The sequence below is a fragment of the Eleutherodactylus coqui genome, chromosome 11 (genome assembly GCF_035609145.1).
Source record: "Eleutherodactylus coqui strain aEleCoq1 chromosome 11, aEleCoq1.hap1, whole genome shotgun sequence".
Lineage (NCBI taxonomy): Eukaryota > Metazoa > Chordata > Amphibia > Anura > Eleutherodactylidae > Eleutherodactylus > Eleutherodactylus coqui.
Genome location: NC_089847.1, coordinates 75,671,229 through 75,691,102, shown reverse-complemented (window position 1 = coordinate 75,691,102; position 19,874 = coordinate 75,671,229). Strand labels below are relative to the sequence as shown.

At 47.2% G+C, this 19,874-nt stretch overlaps 1 protein-coding gene across 2 annotated transcripts in view; it reads right to left on the bottom strand.

The window, feature by feature from the left end:
* Positions 1-14,043, bottom strand: part of CTCF (CCCTC-binding factor) — a 60,849-nt gene extending 46,806 nt beyond the window's left edge. The window contains exon 1 of one of the 2 annotated variants that reach the window (XM_066582656.1): positions 13,911-14,043. The gene's annotated coding sequence lies outside the window, so the exon portion shown is untranslated. The remainder of the gene's footprint in view (positions 1-13,910) is intronic. The other variant, XM_066582655.1, reaches the window with a different exon arrangement.
* Positions 14,044-19,874: the final 5,831 nt, after the last annotated feature.

Here is a 19,874-nt window from a genome sequence, read left to right as displayed (position 1 = left end):
AGATCATCAGTAGTATTCTCACTGGAAAACCCCTTTAATATAGTTAAATAGTTTAGGGCTAGTTTTTCTCTTTTTAGCAATGTCTGTCTCCATCTTTGCTGCTTTTATCTGATTTTTACATAATTTTTCTCCTTTATAAGTTTAGTGCTTCTTTGCTGACTTCTTGTTTTAGTAGTTTAAACGTTTGCTCTTTATTGCTCCTTTTACATCTGTTATTGAGCCACATAGGGTTAGGAATAGGAGAAAAACATTTATTCTTGTAAGGTATGAACCACTCACAGTAAGTATTTAAGAGGTTTCCCATTTATTGTCTGTGCTCTTATTGTAAGGTTAAGGCCACTGTCACACATGCGTTCAGAAATCAGTCCTTTTTAATGCGCCCCATCATTGTGATGAGGTGCGTTAAAAAGCGCAAAAATACAACAGACCTGATAGAAAATAGCATTAAAAACGCTGCATTCAAACGCAGGTCTGCGAGGCCCCATTGAAATCCACTAGGTTAACCTGATGTTCACTATGCGAACATAAAGTTTTAGGAAGATGGCTGTAAATGTTTTAAGTGATTATTTTAATTGGCAAGGAATTCAGGACAAACTACATTTTCAGTGTACCAACTTCAATCTGATCGTACCCCTTGAATGGCTTGGTCTTCCACATTTTGGCGACATGTCAACAGTCAAACTGGTAAACACTTGATATGAACGTCACTTAGCAACGCTAGACTTAACATAGGAACTTTGACCTTGCCTGACAGGTCAGTAAATGTATCAAATTTTATCATTTTACAGCAGTGGTGAGGATGTACCAAATCTAATGACACCAAAATCATCCAAAGGTCACACAAAGGGGTCAAAGTGTGGTGCAAGAAAAAGCTTGTAGGCTTTTTAATATTGGATGGGAGTAATGTACCGCAATTATTGCGGCGCTCAGGATGCCGTGCAAATCAACGTAAAAAAGCGGTCGGTGTGAGAGCTCTAAGCTGATAGAACTCCGCTTTCCTTGTTTTTCCCTCAATGTATCTCTACATGTTCATCTCCCTCACATATCTTCCTGTAATGTGGGCTTCAAACAGGATTTTACATAAAGACAAACTCCTCCACCTTTCCGGTTTTTATAATCCGTTCTGAGCAGACTTGAGCAAGCATTTCGCATAAACTATTAGGTAAGTACCAATAAGGTGTGCAAATGAAGTCTTCACTGAATGCAGCTAACAGCCCAAGGCTATTATCTGAGCTCAGATCCTTTGTTCTCCACGGGGAAACTATGCTATCAGCACTCCCCGTGGAGAACCACTGATAAACGTGAGGGACGATTTTTAGGTCAGCTTGAATTTAACCATCAGCTAGCAGGGCCCAAAAAGCGGATGATGGGCGCACATTTACATGCACACATTATCGCTAAAACGATCATCGGCTGGTGTAAACGGGCCTTAACTCTTCAAGTTTACCGCCCAGTCACAGCTTTCATCTATCCAGGTCTCTGTTACTCCCACTATAGTTTTCTTCTACTTCCAGTTTGTCTACTTGATTGGTCAGACTTCTAGCATTAAGGCCTATTTACACTTGACGATTATCACTAAAACTTCGCTTATCGGCGATCGTTTTAGCGATAATCGGTGCATGTAAATGGGTGTGGGGCACCCTAAAAATCAAGCTCACTTGATCTTAGCAATCGTTTCTCCATGAGGGGTTGTATGTGGGGTTTTATTTTTTTTTTTACCTTTTTTTATGCTAATCTGAGAAAAAGCATAAAAAAATTGTTTTTTTACTCTTTTTTTAATTCATTTTTTAAATCTTTCTTTTTTTTACACTGTTTGTGTCCCTCTGAGGGACTTTAATCACTGCCCTGATGATCGCTGTCATAAGGCATGGCAGAGCTACTGCTCTCCCATGCCTTATCGCTCATACAGCGATCTCAGGCATAGGCAATACAGGACGCCAGTGTCTGGCGTCCTGTTGCCATGGTGACAGGCCGGGCTCTCGCGATGACATCGCGAGTTCCGGCCGGAGACACAGAGGGAGCCGCGCACCCTCTGTGAACTCTTTCCCTGCCGCGATCTACTTAGATCGCGGCAGGGAAGGGGTTAACAGTGGTGGGCGCATCTCCGATGTCCCCCCACTGTTGCAGCGAGACGCCGGCTGTGACTGACAGCCGGCTCCCGCTGCGGGATAGCGCTGGATCATATGTGATCCCGCACTATCTCCAGGACGTAAGTTTACACCCTGTTGCGGGAAGTACCCCGCTCCCAGGACGTAAACTTACGCCCTGCAGCGGGAATGGGTTAAAGGGGTTGTCCCGCGCCGAAACGTTTTTTTTGTTTTTTTTTCAATAGCCCCCCCCCCCCCGTTCGGCGCGAGACAAACCCGATGCAGGGGTAAAAAAAAAAAACCGTCCAGCACTTACCCGAATCCCCGCGCTCCCGCGACTTCTTACTTACCTTAGTAAGATGGCCGCCGGGATCTTCACCCACGATGCACCGTGGGCTCTGTGCGCTCCATTGCCGATTCCAGCCTCCTGATTGGCTGGAATCGGCACACGTGACGGGGCGGAGCTACAAGGAGCAGCTCTCCGGCACGAGCGGCCCCATTCGGAAGGGAGAAGACCGGACTGCGCAAGCGCGTCTAATCGGGCGATTAGACGCTGAAATTAGACGGCACCATGGAGACGGGGACGCTAGCAACGGAACAGGTAAGTGAATAACTTCTGTATGGCTCATAATTAATGCACAATGTACATTACAAAGTGTATTAATATGGCCATACAGAAGTGTATAGACCCACTTGCTTTCGCGGGACAACCCCTTTAAGCTTAAAAAAAAAAAAAAAGTAGGTGCCAAATTTTTACATTTCGAAAACAATTTTTAACTACACTTTCAAGTGACTTAAGGGGGTTGCAGTGCTGGTATTAGTGTATCTTGACGCCACCAGGAAGTCCTGGTGGAGTCAAGATTGACAGGGGGTAACGCCCCCTGTCCCTGACTGGTTGCACAGCTGCCAAGTCAGTAGGTCCTGAAAGGCTAAAGAAAGGTGTGCAAAAGGCATGCAGTGCCGGCCGCTGCTGGGGCTACTAAGCAGTGAGGCACCTTATCCTGCAGCACACTATTGCTGGTCCCCCTCGACCATGCAAGTTACTGAGGCCGGGCGCAGCAGGGAGGGCATTGTGGCGGCAGGTGGCACTGTCAGACCCGGGGGAAGCATGGGAGTGCGATGTGGGACCGGAGCAGGATCCTCAGCGACGGTGCCGACACATTCTCTAAGTAGTCCGGATGTCCTGCAGCCCAGTAGTGGAGCGCACCATCTCACGTACTAATAATGGCCGCAGCAGGGACAGCCCGGCGCCGGTGGAAAGACACTGACAGCCGGGCGGACGCACACTGCTGCAGCAGAGCAGGGATTAGAGTGCGCCGCGGGACCGCTGCAGCATGGTCAGCGGCGACACATGGCCATTAGGTTCTGCGCAGGGGAAGCTTCCCTAAGGGAGCACATAGGGTCCATGATGTTCGCAGCAGGTAGCCGCTCGCCTGAAAGGAAGAGGCAGCCGCCGTCTGTTAATCAGTCCTCCTCCTCCCTGCGGGCGGGACCCAAAACAAACAAGCAGTGCTAAGAGTCACACGTGCACGCTCTACATTGCTTTTTGCCGGCCCTGTTACCTTACGTTGAGGGGTTTGTTTTTTTTTGCATATGCTATTGTAAGGCTACATGGAAAAGTAAGCCTCACCCTAAGCCACCACTGCCGGCAAGACGCAATGAACAGTGTGCAGCTGGCACCTACATCTTTTCACCCTATCGGGAGCTGGGGGTGTGAGAGGGGCGTTCCCCGTCAAACCCCCTAGCTTCCGGTGGCGTCAAGATACACTAATACCTGCAGTGCTCACCCGAGTGCTGCGTCTCCTTGACTGATATTGCAGATTTTGGGCTACTTCCAGCAGTTGAAGAAGGTTGCATAGGAGCGTATGGAACTTTCTACAACCTATGCAGATAAGACTTCAACTGCCAGAAGTTGAAAAGCAGCAAGACCACACTGCTCAGGTAAGTAATGCAGCCCCCTCGTTCTAGCAATGAGTGGGGGTCTCAGCAGTGGGACCCCAACTGACCAATAATTTTTTTTTATTAATGATCTTAATTTCTTTTATTAAACCAGAGACATGCCAGACAAAACTGAGGGATTAAACACTAACAAAAACCAGCAGCAAGGAAGAGTTCTCGCAGGCCCCTAGCCAGAAAGGAGGAACCAACATTCCACAGAAACATCAAGTTCACCTTAACAAAACACAACGTAATGTGACCTGAGAAACCTATATCATTAGTTTCATCAACTGGCACACTGAAATACCCTTAATCTACACAGTGTCCCTCATACTTCTCAAATACCATACCATAAGAGTGAAAGGCAACAATAACGGGGTTGTCCGATTACTGAACAACCCCTTTTCAATAGGACACCCTGTGTGAAAATAAACAGATATTTACCTCTCCACAAACGCTGAGATCGATCGCTCGAGCCTCAAAGCTTCCAGTGACAGATTATGCCATACGAAATCAGATGACCACCTGAGCAGCCAATGAAAGGCTGCACTACTGATATAGGCACTCACATCTTTAGCGTCATGATACTAGGAGGTCAAGAACATGACACTGCAGCCTATCATTGGCTGCAGCACTGTATGCCAGCGTCCACGGAGGGGCATATATATATTTACGATTTTCACAAAAGTGGTCCAATTGAAAAGTGGGTGTCCAGTAACCAAGCAACCTGCTTAACTGCCCTCTCTCCTCACTACTGAGCTGTATAAAAGGCCTTCCACTTAGTAAAAGGGTTTGGTCCATCGATCCTTACTGTGCTGTATCTGTATCGGCTCTAGTTGCATCAGTCTTTTAAGCGGTCTCTTACCATTAGGAATTGAAGGTATCGTGGGCTGTAATCATTGTTGTAAGGACACATCTCTTTGCTACTAATCAGATAGACTGGAAAAGCCTCAAGTCTTTCCCCATTTACTTGGCTCATCAACCTCACCCCCACCACATTAATGGAAGGGATAAGTTGTTCAATACTTTTGACATAGGTACTGGTGTATCTTGTCTCCACCAGAACTAGTGGTGGAGAAATGGGTAGGCCTGGCTCACTGATAGGGGATCCCCCACAGCTGTGGATTGGCTGCAGTGCTCCTGTCTCACTGACAAGGGAGCGCCCTCACCAGCTGCTGGAGCAAGTCCTGAGGCGCCTAGGAAACAAGGGCCAACGCCAGGCACACAGGTTACCGAAGACGACATCATGCACCAGACAAGGCCCAACTGCAGCAGCCAGACAGTTGGCATAGTACTAGGACAGCGGCTCCTGCAGTATGAAAGTGAGCAGACTGTCAGCCGTGTGAGTCTTCAGCCCTGGCACGCACCCCCCACACCTGCAGCTCCTGCCCCCCTCCCCTCCCTCCGATCAGCCAGCCCTGCTGGCAGACTCACCCCCGCCCCACACGTACTTTTCCTGTCCCCCCGATCAGCTGGACCCGCTGACAGTAGTCTCCTGGGTGTGCTCCGCTGCCGTTCAACGCTGTGACGGCGTTTGAGCGATAATCATTGTGTCTAAATGGGCCTTTAGTGGTGATGTCAGCAACAGTGCAGTTGTTTACCGACTGTCAACCCATGTAAAAGGGCCATAAGTGATCACATTTATAACCACTTTAAGGCCGCCTGCAGACGAGCGGAAATCCCGCCGCGGGATTTCCCGCGGGATTTCCGCCGCTGAAAGTCTGCATAGGAGTGCATTACAATACGCACTCCTATGCAGACGGCCGCGGTTTGGCCGCGCGAAATCTCGCGCGGCAAACAAACCGCGGCATGTTCTAATTTTGTGCGGAGCACGCACTCACCTGGCCGCCGGCTCCGGTCTGCGCATGCGCCGGCTGCGCGGCAGCCGGCACATCAAAGAGCCGGGGCCGCCAGGCGCGGGTGAGTACGCGCTCGCCCCTGCAGGCTCTGGGGTCGGATCGCGCGGCGAGATTTCTCGCTGCCGGATCCGACCCGCTCGTCTGCAGGCGGCCTAAGGGTACGGTCACATATAGTGGAAATGCTGCAAGTCAGCGCCACAGCATTTCCGCATCAAAATCCGCACCACCACAGGCAAGCTATTTGGAAAATCTGCTCTCAATACTGACAAAGGCCTCCTTGCTTCCTATAAAGTCTCTTTATTAACAGCGCAATGTGGCAAATCACATACTAACGGGGAAACACTTGTGTTACCCGCAGTTAGAGATTGTCAGTACTATGCTGGGGCCTGACTAGTGTGCCATGGTGAAGTCAATTCCTTTGAGTAATGACACTGTTTCAAGACGTATTGATTAGACGGCTGCTGATGTGGAAGAAACGCTTTTGGACGTGTTAAAGAACACAGAATTTGTAATGCAGATTGACAAGTCAACGGTTAGAGACAGTGAAGCATTGCTGCCAGCTTACGTTTGTTTCATTAATCAGATTGAAGAGGTAATGGAGAAACTGTTTACCAAAAAATGTAACCGACATGAAAGGCTCCTCTATATAAAAATAACGTTTTGACAGTCGAGTTTCTTTGGCCGATTGACCCAAGTCTTTGTGATGCAATCGAACTAAGACATCTTGACGTTGGCCTTTCTCGCAGACATATCCAGTTTTGCTGAAAATAAGCCCTAGCATGATTTTTCAGAATCTGAGGATGCAGAATGATTTTTCTGGATTTCTGAGGTTGCTTTAACTATAAGACCTCCAAAATTAGGCCCCATTTACGGTTAATGAAGAGAGTCAATTGAAATAGTGCCCAGGTAGCTATACATGTAAAAATGTTAAATCTTTTGCAGCAAAAAAAAAAAAAAAAATCAATATAAGACCCTGTCTTATTTTCAGGGAAACAGAGTATTTGACAAACTCAAGGAGGTCAACACAAAGCTACAAGGAGACAAAATGAATTCCATTAAGGCTAAAGTTATATAATCTCTTCTTTCATACCAAAAACCTGAGTCAACGCAAGTTTCAGAGTCTTCAAGAAATTGCACACAAAGACGGAGACAAACTTCAAGATGCAGACTTAGAGGTTTTTTGCTCACATCTCAAACAAGTCAAAGGAGACATGCAAACTAGCTTTCATAATCTATGTACCCTTGAAATACCAACGTGGGTACTCAATCCACTTTCAGCAGACACAGGAGAAGTTCATCCCAGATTACAAGAGCAGTTGATCGACTTGAAACACGATAGTGAAGCCCAAGCACTTTTCCAACAATGTGAATATGAATGTTTTTGGCTGAAATTGAACAATTCCTATCCTATGGCAGGAAGTTAAGTTGCCCGCGTTAAGTTTTTCCATCCAAGTACTTAGTGGAGAGGGGCTTCAGCAGCTCCTAACAAAAGCGAGAAACAAACTTCAGATGTGTAAGGAGCGACTTGAGACTGCGGTTGACGAAGATAGAACCAGATATCGCGAAATTGGCATCCGCTCATCAGCCCAAGGCAGCCATTAATGACACAGATTGATTGTGGCAAATATTATTATTAGTCGAATTTTATTGTTCTTGCACCTTAATTAGTTTTCTGACCATTAAGGTGCATCTTGCATTATCGATCGATAATTAAGGATGGTATTATTGCTTGCTTCCACAAAATAAAATTATCTTCTGCAGTAAAACCTATTATTGTATCCACAATTAACCTGTTTTGAATATTTAGCACCTACATTTTAACAGCTAAAATTTAGCTGACTAAAATACTTCTTTGGTAATTTTTAGAGAAATGTTTTCACAATTAATGCTAATCTGTTAAACATCAAACTTTCCAAAAAATGTATTCAGTATTTTAATTTGTACTTTTAACTTTGTAAACAAGGTAAACTTGGACTGGGTTTAAACTAGTAAGGCTTGGAGGGGGCTGGGCACCATCCCAATACCTAAATGGGGTGCTGGGCTGCAAAAGGTGAAGAACCACTGGTCTAGGAGACATGAGGGTGGGATATCTGTTGTCCAGTCACTCTCCAAGGCCAAATTCACATCACTTTGCACACTCCAACAATCCGTCAGACTTACCAGCTGCTGAACAATGAGCTTTAATTTGTTTTCCTGTAAGTCTGAATTCACAAGTTTAAAAAGGTCATTCCCAATACTCAAAATAAAAATACATTCCACTGGAATGGTGTAAGAAAAAAACCCAAAAACCTCTGTGGAAGGTCAGGGGTGCCCCTTTAAAGCATGTTCGCATGTAGAATATTGGTGTGGATTTTGATGTGAATATGCAGCTGATTTTACCCTTTAATTGAAGGAGTGGAGTTTGCTGTGGATCCACACCAATAGTGAAGATACAATAAAGACACGGTTTTTGGTGCATATTTTTCACAGCGGAAAATATGCACCAATTCCGAAAAGTCTGAACATACCCTTAATAGTGTATTTTCAGAGGGGTTTTCACAAGTCTGAACTATCCTCGGCAGTCCCAGCAAAACTAATGGAAGTCCGGAGCAAACCAGGGCTCTATGACAATCTGTGTGTACACTGAGCGATCATTTAGTTTAAACACAGGTAACGACGGGAAGACAATGAGAATCATGAGGTTCTTGTTTATCATTCAAATGGCATAGAAATCAGCGCTGGCTCGTTCCCTTGTCAGGCAGTTTAAACACCACTGGTATAACTATATAGGATGCGCTTGCACCTGGGCCCAGGAGCCTTAGGGGGCCCATAAGGCCTCTCTTCTCCATATGAGGAGCCCAGTACTATGAATATGAATCCCCCCCCCCCACCCATTTGAACAGGGCAACAGCATAAATTATTGGCCATCGCACATGACAGTCGGTCACCCCTAGTAGTGGTATGAGGAACAATGACAGCTCAGCGATATGTTCAGGAAATCCTGTAGCCACGTGTGTCCCCCTCATGGCAGCTTCCAAGAGGCAGCAGGATAATGTTCGGCCGCACACACAAGGGTGTCATAGGAATGTCCCCACAACATTGTCACTTCTGTGGCTGCCCGTCACCAGATTTATCACCAATAGAACATGTATGGGACCATCTGGGACACCAACTTTGACAGGCTACGAATTTGCACGATCTAGAGGCTCAGTTACAGCAAATGTGGACCAATATGAGGCAGGACACCATATGGAACCTGTGTGCCTCTATGCCCGCCTGTATCACATCTTGTATCCAAGCTAGAGGCGGACAACAGGGTACTAATAATAATAATCTTTATTTGTATAGCGCCAACATATTCCGCAGCGCTTACTAGAGCCTCCATGCCCACCTGTATCACATCTTGTATCTAAGCTAGAGGCGGCCCAACAGGGTTCTAGAGCCTCCAGGTTGTTGATAAAGGCTACTATAGCCGAAACGCGTTCAGCGCGAACCTGTGAGCTGTATGCTTTTTTTACTTAATAAAGAATGAAATTTTTTTTTAACGGTAGCAGCTCCTCTCCACTTCTATTTTTATTTATATGGAATTTAGCCGTTTGCCGTTGGCTGCTTGAGGACGGAGCTCCTGTTGAATCTCAGATCTCCCTGCAACACTGGAAGATACCGCTGGTGAGGTGAGCCTATATTTCTTTTTTGGCTTATTCTAGAGCCTCCATGCTCGCCTGTATCACATCTTGTATCCAAGCTAGAGGCGGTACAACAGGGTACTAGAGCCTCCATGCCTGCTGTATCTCACATTGTATCCAAGCTAGAGGCGGTACAACAGGGTACTAGAGCCTCCATGCCTGCTGTATCTCACATTGTATCCAAGCTAGAGGCGGTACAACAGGGTACTAGAGCCTCCCTTCAAGTGTTCAGTTTTCTGCAATAAATTACATCTGTTCCGATATTGTAATCACTCACATCAAAGCTACAATCACACAGAGAAAGTGTCATTCAATTGTGACTTCTAGGTGCTTTTTTTCCTTTTTTAAACACAATGTAAAGTTTTAGAAAAAAAAAAATACACACACACACGCCGGCTTCCCACGGCCATGACGGGCTCCACCGCGGAATTCCGCGGCAAAGCCTGTCACAGCGCCCCGAGAGACCCCAATACTTACCACCGGATCCAGCGTCTTCCGTCCCGCATGATGCTTCGGCGCGCATGTGCAAAAGAGCGTGTGACGAGCCAGGCCGCGTCATATGACACGCCCACAGCGTCACATGACGCGGCTGGCGGGGAAGCGGTTTCCCGCTATCTTCCGCTGTGCTACAGTGGAAGATAGCGTGACGGACGGCTTCCATTGACTGCAATGGAAGCCGGCCGCGCGTACACCCGCGGCAAATAGAGCACGCCGCGGGTGAGGTCGGGTGATTTCACGGCGCGGAATTCCGCGATGGAATTCCGCACCGTGAGCACTGAGCTATTAGGTTCAATAGAACCTAATAGATGCGGGCAACACGGTGGAAATCCATCCGTGGGAAAGAGCCCATACACAGTATGTAGTAATTCTGGGCAGGTATAGGAATAAAAAAAATACTGCAAAATAAGATTCTCCCCCCCCCCCCCCCTCCTCCTCCTCCTCCTCCTCCTCCTCCACAAAAATAGAAGGTGTCCGACTCCAAATTGATTCTGCAGCAGGCCAAAAACCCCAAATATACTATCCCATTAGATACTCCCGCTTAAAGAAGAAAAGGGAATTCTGGAGATAACATGGCCCCAACAGAGCCCTGATCTCATCAAGTGAGTCTGGGATTACATGAAGACAGAAGGATTTGAGCACCTACATCCACAGATGTGTGAGGTGCTAAATTCCTTCAAAAACTATACAAGTGTACGTATAAGAATGGATGCTTTATTGAAGGCAAACGGTGGTCGCATCAAATATAGGTGCGATTTACATTTCTCTTCCGTTGATTCGTTTTGTTAATTGACAAAAAAAAAAAAACTAAACTAAAAAGAGCCTTTAAGGCTGCCTGTTCACGGGCGTTGGGGTATCCTGCGGCGAACCTCCGTCGCCCGGGAGCAGGAGCCGGCAGACGGATCTCCGCTGTCAGCCATCTGATAGGCTGACCGTGGAGAATCGCAGTAAATTTGAGGCATGCTGCATATTGCCGGCCGCGAGTGGAGAAACGCAATTCAAATCCTCCCGTGGACAGGCAGCCTAACACTTCTAGTTTGGAAAGCTCTTACTTTGCTCCCCCCCACAAAACTTTTGCACCGTACTGATGATCTGTTTTGTGTGCCAAAATACACGTGAGGCCTACAAAAAAGGGGAACAGATAAGGTTTCCAGGATCTGGCCTCCCAAAAAGCAATTTCACTGGTGCGGCCTATGCAACCTTGTACAAGGCTAATGTGACTGGAGCAGTAAAGCCCCAGCAGGGTCTACAGATGACACTACACCGAGCCTACTCCTCCCAGCAGTGTTATTAGTCAAGGAGGAGCACACAGCCTGTAGTGATCCTAATATACATGTGGGTTACACCGGGGTTAAACATTCACTCTTTATTAAAGCACACATCAGTACAACTTCTGACAACGCTTCCTAGAAGACATATGGAGTTTGGGCAATCCAAGCCTTATGCCCGGCGTAGAATGTAAGATGTTGCATAGCTTCTGGAGGAGATGCCACATCAGTGACCGTAGCCCAAAACTAGAGTGAGGGCAGCAGCGAGTACAACAACCAGCAGCCTGTGTTACACACCTTACATTAGACTATCACACAGGCGCGTGCGATATCCATCCGCGAATCCCAGCCCAATAATGCAGTCGCCAACATGCAATTTTGCCGATATGAGGAGTTTATCTAAATAAAACCCGCCTCACTTCAGGGAAATAGCGATCCTCCGCCGCAGCATAGGAACGCGTGGTTTCTGTCGTTGTTTGCACCTAGCAGGTGGTGCGATGCTGCCACCGGCCCCCCTAACAACAGCGGGAGATGCGATAGCGCACACAAATAGAACGCGGTGCGATTGGTTTCCCGGGGAAACATCACATGTGTATGACCCCTATACAGAAGAACGGGCTCATTCATGCGTCTCACAACACGAGTCTCACGCGGTTCTCTTGCCCATGTGAAAGCGGAGGACAGGTGTGCCACGAGACGTGTCGGGTGCCAAACTTTGTAGGCCATGGGTAAAAGCAGGCCCGCCGCGGATTCTTCATGGAGAATCCGTCCTGCCCCGCGGACATGAGGCCAAAAAAATAATAGACTCACCTCTCGGGACGCTGCAGTTCTTCCTTCCTTCCCGGATCTTCTTTCTTTGGCCCAGCAGATGTGCTCAGCACACCAGCAGCGTGCCGCGCACATGCGCCGGTCCGAAGAAAGAAGAACCGGACGGGAAGGAAGGGAGACCTGCAGCGTCCAGGACAGGCGAGTTTTAATTATGGTATGGGTGTTCCGCGGATCCGGACGGCTTCCATAGGCATCAATAGAAGCCTGCGGGAGACCCGCACTAAAATGGAGCATGTCCGGATTTTTTCCCGCACGCAGATCCACACCTGAAGGGAAAAATGACATCCGCAGGTATTTATCTACCAGCGGGTGTCCAATGCATCCCTATGGGGAGCGGATCCGCGTGCGGGAAAAACGCTGCAGATTTTAACCCTGTGGACATGAGGCCCTAGGGTACATCCACATGAACGGATACTCCTGCAGCTCAGGCATCAGTCACAGCTGCGCTCTCCTGGTCACCGGATCTGTCACATGACCAGCGCCTGACAGACCACCGACTGCCCCTCCAGCTCAGCTACTATGACCATTTGTGCCAAAAAAGTATTTTTTCCCCCTTTTTCAGATAAGCATTTTTGGAATAAGTTTGCAGTGAGGGGGGAAGGGGGGGGGTGAAGCTACACGGTTATACAAATATACAGTTTCCAGCTGTATTGTATTGAACGCACATTTCCTTTCCACGGCTCTTCGCAGCACAGAAGCGGGTATAGACGTCGCCAGGCCGTACAAGGCTGCGTTCACACCGTCACCATAGAGTTTTCCATATGAAATCCACGTCTTTCTGCTGCGGAGCCGCACGCTGATTTAGCCCCATCAATCTGAAAATCCTTATTTCAGCGTGAAGTAATGGCAGCAAATCACTTTTTGAGGTGGAAACACGTCAAAATTCTGCAGGCAGATTTTTCCAGTCGCAGGGGGTAAATCCGTGTGTGGATCCACGGCGGAAGCAGGTCAATCTGCAGCAGTTTAAGATGCAAACACAAACGTATGCATAGAATTCCAGCAGCGAGCTACAATAATAGCGGCCCGGACACAGAGCAAACGCCACACGAAATCATGTGTTGCCCATAGCAACCAATCAGAGCGCAGCTTTCATGGCTCCAACTGCTGAGAGAGTGAGAGCTGCGCTGTGATTGGCCGCTGTGCGCGGGAATATTATCTCCTAAGAACCCCGGCTGACACCGGCCGGACAGCGGCTCTCAGCCCGAGCGCACCCCGGCGCCTCTCCCGCCCCTCATGCCGGCGCCGTTAGTCCCGTACGCAGCTCGCCGTCTACCAGGCGGCGGTAGCGCTAGAGACGGTAGATGATGCGGGCCGCGCGGTACCACAGGCAGGGTTCCCCCTCATACATTGAGGGCGGTAAGAGCCGCCGGCCGGCAGCGTAGAAGACGCGGGAAGCCCGCCGAGCACACAGTCCTATCAGCGGCGAGCGGAGTCCTCGCCATAACGAGCTGTCTGCGGCCGGCGCGTCCTCCCAGCGCTGCGGCTAAAGCTGGCTGCACGGAGCAAAACAGGAGAAAGGCAGCCGAAGGGAAAATGGAGGTCAGGCCCAGAGCGCGCCGAGCGGCAGCCCAGCCCAGGCGGCAGCACAGCGCCCCACGCTGCTGCACTGATTATGTCCTTAGGCCCGGGCTGCAGACATTTTGACAAAAATACAAATAACGATAGAGGGAGACAAACACCCCCATCCGCCGCCCGGACCGGAGCCCCATCGTGACACCTAGAGGCCGGAGAAAGCTCCTGCAAAATCGCGTTTCTCGCTCTCCTTACCTCCCTAGAGCAGCTTTTTCTCTGTTTTTTTCTGCTTTCTGGACAGATTGGAATAATCCAGACCGAGAAAAACCGACCTAGAGCAGAACGGAGGCGCCAGACGATAACCAGCTCACGGTTTAATCTCTCAACCCCTGCTTCACAAAATGGCGGAATAATCAGTTAGAGAGCATGCGTAGTTGAGGCGGAGCCGGAGAGGATTCTGGGAGTTGTAGTTTCAGACAGCAACAGAGGGGAATTTACATAATCGCCCAGGGACTGGGGAGAGAAGTTACTGCTGTGAGGCGGCTGAGGGGTTTGAGCGCCAAATTTGAAAGGCGACGTGGTGACGTTGTGGAGGACGTGTGGTAACTGCGGCGGGCGCCAGCTGGGGAAGGGCTGTTAAGCAGATGGAGCTGTAGGCTTCATAGTGCGGCTTCAGGAGATACCATGCCAGTGAGCAGCAGCAGAAGTGTGTATGCATTGTGTGTATAGTGCTCTACTGATCCCAGGGCTGCTGCGGGGTCTAACATGTAGGCAGCATGGACCATGTAGTTGCTGGGGGGTGTACATGCCATCTATGTGCTATCTGATATATCTGACCCCGCCATGTATATGTGCTACTTGCGCCTGCGAATAGGGCATGCCGACATTTAATTTTTTTGCTCGAACTTTAAAACGTGCATAAATGCGGTCAAATGAACAGGTGCTGCTTCCCGCGGAATTTCCGCCCGTGGGCGCTGCCATAGGAAACGCAATCCTAGGCAGACGGACGTGATTTGTCTGCAGAGCCCCACACAGAAATGTCACTCGCCGGCTCCAGTCTGCGCCAGCAGCCGGCACATCAAACAGCTGGAGCCGCAGAAGCGGGTGAGTACGCTTCTCTCTGCAGGGGCTTGGGTCCCGCTGCGAGAATTCTCGCAGCCGGAGCCTAAAAAACAAGCTACATGTTCTATTTTCTTTTTGCACAGGGAAAAAGAAGTCCTGAAACTAGTTGGCCATGTCTACGGCGGAGAGCGTCCGTGCACGCAGCTGTGTGCAAAAAGTACAGCAAAACATGCAATGTCCATGCCACAAAAACGTAGCGTAAATGCGCAGACGCTCGTGTGAAATCAAGGCCTTGACTAGAACCTTGGACCAGGTTCGTGGTGCCCTAACCACATGCAGTGGAAACCCCGATCAGGTGCGTACCCTGGGCGCACTCTGGATTAGGGTTCATACGCATCATGGGAAACCTGGAATGTCGTGGAATTTAATGATCGTCATGCATTTTTGTTTATTGTCATGAAGTTTTCTGACTTGCTAAGCGTCAAGACGGTGCTTTTTTCACCCGTATCACCGAGATTCCTTTTCCTTGTTAATTGACTGCAGTTCATACGCTAAAGATGTGAAGATGATTGGGTGATCGACAGAAACAAAGAAGCTCGTTTCTCAAAATAATCCAAGTTGTTTTCTATCTGAGAGTAAAGTTTGTTTAAAAAAAAAAGGTTTTTTGGCAAAGTCGCTTAATTTAATTCTGTTGTGGTGGTCTAGATTCTGTAATGTTTAGGTTAACTACTGGCAGAAGAATAGTTCACTTAACCCCTTAGGCCTCATGTCCACGGGGAAAATCAGGCCCGCTACGGATTCTCCATGGAGAATCCGGAGCGGGTCCCTCCTGCCCCCGCGGACGTGAGGACTGAAAATAAGAATTAAGTTACCCGCAGTGGACCGGGCAGATCTTCTCTTCTTCGCGGCCGGATCTTCTTACTTCGGCCGGCGGATGTGCTCAGCACGCCAGCGGCGGGCACATCTGCCGGGCCGAAGAAAGAAGATCCGGCCGGGAGGAAGAGAAGATCTGCACGGTCCACTGCGGGTAAGTTTATTCTTATTTTAGGTCTCACGCGGATCCGGACGGCTTTGATAGGCTTCAATAGAAGCCTGCGAGAGCCGTCCTCGCGGGAGACCCGCACGAAAATGGAGCATGTCCATTTTTTTTCATGCTCCATATTTGTATTTTTTTTTATTCACTTTTATTGACCATCCGCGGGTATTTATATCTACCCGCGGGTGGTCAATGCATCCCTATGGGGTGCGGATCCGCGTGCGGGAGAAGAGTTAAAATCCGCTGCGGATTTTAATTCTTCTTTTGCCCGTGGACATGAGGCCTTAGTGACCAAGCCTGCTTGCGCCTTAGCCCCATAGCCAAATTGTGGAAATCCGACATGTCACTTTAACATAGAATAACTCCGTAAAGGTTTTGCATGTCCAAGTGATCCTGACATTATTTTTTCGCCACATGTTGTACTTCATTTAGGCGGTAAAAATAGACAGAATTTGTATATATTAAAAGCGCCAAAATTGGGAACATTTTGAAAAAACTTGTCATTTTTTTCACATTTTCAACTGCAAACATACTGTACATACTTATAGGACATATAATATAACGCAGGGAACACCCATTGGATTTCAAAACTGAATAAATTCCAGGCCCGATTGTTCACTTGTGCAGAAAAAAATGGACTTCCTAAAACAATCTACCCCTCATCCTTTTTGGCATTTTATTTTTTATATATATATATATATATATATATATATATATATATATATATATATATATATATATATCCATCCACTAATTCTCCAACTTCCCGAAGTCATACCAAAAATAAAATTTGGTAGGAGCATTTGTTAGGTCCTAAATAGGAAAAGTAAAGTGGTCACAACTCGATTATTCGATGCTAATTGCAAAAGTAAGTGCACCCCTGTGTAATGTAACTTTTCGGTTAAGTGCAAAAGTATTGGCGCCCCTGTGTAATGTACTCAATCTAATTCTCTAACTTCCCAATGTCGTACAAACATGAAATTTGGCACGACTATTCTTTGGGTCCTAAATTGGAAAAGTAAATGGGTCACAACTTGATGATTCAATGCTAAGTGCAAAAGTATTAGCACCCCTGTGTAATGTAGTTTTCCGATGTTGTACAAAGATTAAATTTGGCATAATCATTCTTTAGATCCTAAATAGGAAAACTAAAGTGGTCACAACTTGTAAATTCAATGCTAAGTGCAAATGTATTGGCACCCTGTGTAATGTACCATATCTAATTCTCTAACTTCCAGATGTCGTACAACATGAAATTTGGCAGGAGCATTTTTTAGGTCCTAAATGGGAAAAGTAAAGGGGTCACAATTTGATTATTCAATACTAATTGCAAAAGTAAGTGCACCCCTATGTAATTAACTTCTCATTCCCGGGGCTTCTTGTAAATTACGTATTACTGATAGCGTCCTGAATAACACTGGGTTCACATGGCTGTGTGTGGAATCCGCTTGCGGAGGAGAGCAGCGTATTGCGGCTGTGGCCCTGCCTGCGGCAGCGTAATTTACTGCACATAACTGCGTACTCACACAGGCGTTCGTGTGCAGTACACCTTTTTTGTTTGTATTTCCTGTGCCGTCGCTTAGCGATGATGTGGGTACCAGTAACCTGTACATAATGTAATTGCGAATGGGCTGTGGGTATATCCACGACTATTGAGCTCAATGGGCTCTATGTTGCGAATATCCGCTGTAAAATAGAATATGCTGCATGCTGTTTTCTGTTAGTGGATTATGTAATTCCAACCTGCTAATGTGAGCGGAATTGCGTACTCCAATGCATTTGATTGATTCGGGTATTACCACGGATCAAACGCATGTGGAATCCGTAATTCCTATCCAGTCATGAGACCAGCCTAAGGTAGGTTGCTACTTTTTTATCATGTGACTAGGACCCGCTTAACAAGGCCACCGGTTACTGCTCCAGGCTCCAGGCTCTTGGCTACCTTTGATAGCCGAGAGTAAGACGATTTTAAAATTCCCCAGGCCCTCCCTGGCTCCTGCGCATGTGTCTGGCATTTTGCCAACGGGCGCATGTGCAGAATCGGGGGAAAGTCCGTGGAGGATGATCGCGTCGGGGTTTAAATATGGAGGCCTCCGGTAAGAAGTTTGATCTCTCACTGATCGTATCGTGAGGGGAGATGAAACTTCTTTTTTTTTAACTTTTATATGATTGCCGTTATTCATTGGATAACAGCAATCGTGACCAGGAACCGCTCACCGCGGTCCCCCATGAAATCTCCATGCTGTCGACTACCTTTGGTAGCCAAGAGCAGAGAGATTTAAAATTCCCTGGGTAATACTCAACTTTTGCGCATGCGTCTGACATTTTGCCGACGGGCGCATGCGCCAAAGCCAGGGTAAGGATTGCGGATATAGATCCCATTGTAAGACAAATCCGGGGACCTTAGTTATGTAATTTCATCTCACCAGATACGATCCATAAGGGGAGATAAAACTTTAACTTTTTAAACTTTTTATTTTTATATATTTATATATTTTTTTTTACTGCAGCTAGGACTTGTGTTCAGAGTAGGTCTTATATTTCAAGCTTGCTACGCTCCCTTGGACCTTTCCCAGCTTCGGCGTATATGCTTGTCTGCATAATGGCGCTCGAATGCGCAAAAGTCAAGGATTTCCCAGGAAATTAAAAATCTCCCTGCTCCTCGCTAACAAATTTGCCGAGATCCTGTGGATGTCATGGGGGGCCGTGGTATGTGGTACCTGGTCACGTGATCACTGTTATCCAATGAATAATGGCAATCACGTAAAAGTTTTTTTTTTTTTAAAGTGTAAGTTTCATCTTCCCTCACCAATGCGATTGGTGAGAGGAGATGAAACTTCTTACCGGAGACCTCCACATTTGAACCCCGATACAATACTCCTCCACGGACCTTCCCCGACTTCTGTTCATGTGCCCGTCAGCAAAATGCCGGACACATGCGCACGAGTCAGGAAGCCCAGGAAATTTAAAATCTTCTTGCTTCCGGAAACCAACGGTCGCCGACAGCCTGGAGCAATGAGTGGTCCTCAGTCCCAAGATAAAAAGGTAGCGATCTACCTTAGGCCAGTCTTACACGACCGGATTGAAATTGCGGATTCCACATGCGTTTGATCCGCGGTAATCTGCGGAACAATCAAATGCATTGGATTATACAATGCCGCTCACATTAGCGGTTCATAACGTAATCCACTCGCAGAAAACAGAACACAGCATGTTGTATTTTACCGCGGATATCCGTGACATAAAACCCATTGTGCTCCATGGCTGTGGATATACCCGTAGCCCATACGCAGCTAAATTGTGTACGGGCTACATTGCACGGAAAATAAAAAAAAAAAGGTGTACTACGCATGACCGCCTGTGTGATTACGCAGTTCTGCGCATTACATTATGTGGCTGTATGCAGGGTCACGGCCAGGCTCACAGCTGGGATCCGCAAGCAAATTCCACATTATTCAGATTGCTACCTGTAATACATAATTTACAAGAAGTCCCGAGAACGTGAGAAATACAAATCACACCAGCCTTGTTGCGGTATCAAATGATTTCTAATTTATTCTAAGGTGTATGTGGTTTATATACTATAAATGATATCACAGGAGAAGTATCTACCACCAAGATTATTAAGAATACATGATATGTTAAACATTTTAGTTGTAGCTTAAGTAAAGTCTCATTTAGACACAACGATTATCGCTCAAAAGCCGTCTTTTGAGTGATGATTGTTGTGTGTAACTGCACTGACATTGTTTTAAATCAATTTTTATTGAAATTTTCACAATAAAAGACAAGAGAATTTTACAGCGTACTGAACATATGTAGAACTATAGACAAGGATAAACATATGCCTTCAGTTCTACATATGTACCGTACACTATACTGACATTGTGCCGTTTTCGTTACCCCGTCGCTAATCGTCGTCTTTCAGCCTACTGAAAGACGTCAATGAGCCTTATCAGGAATACAGCTGATACTATTGTTTCAGCTGTATCCCGCTCCCTGATGACAGGCGGGGTAGGAAGAACAGAGCGGTCCAGCTTTGTTCTCCATACCTGGCACGGAGCGCTCGGCTGTATAACAGCTTGGCGCTCCGTGCAGAAAACATCTGGATGCAGAAGACA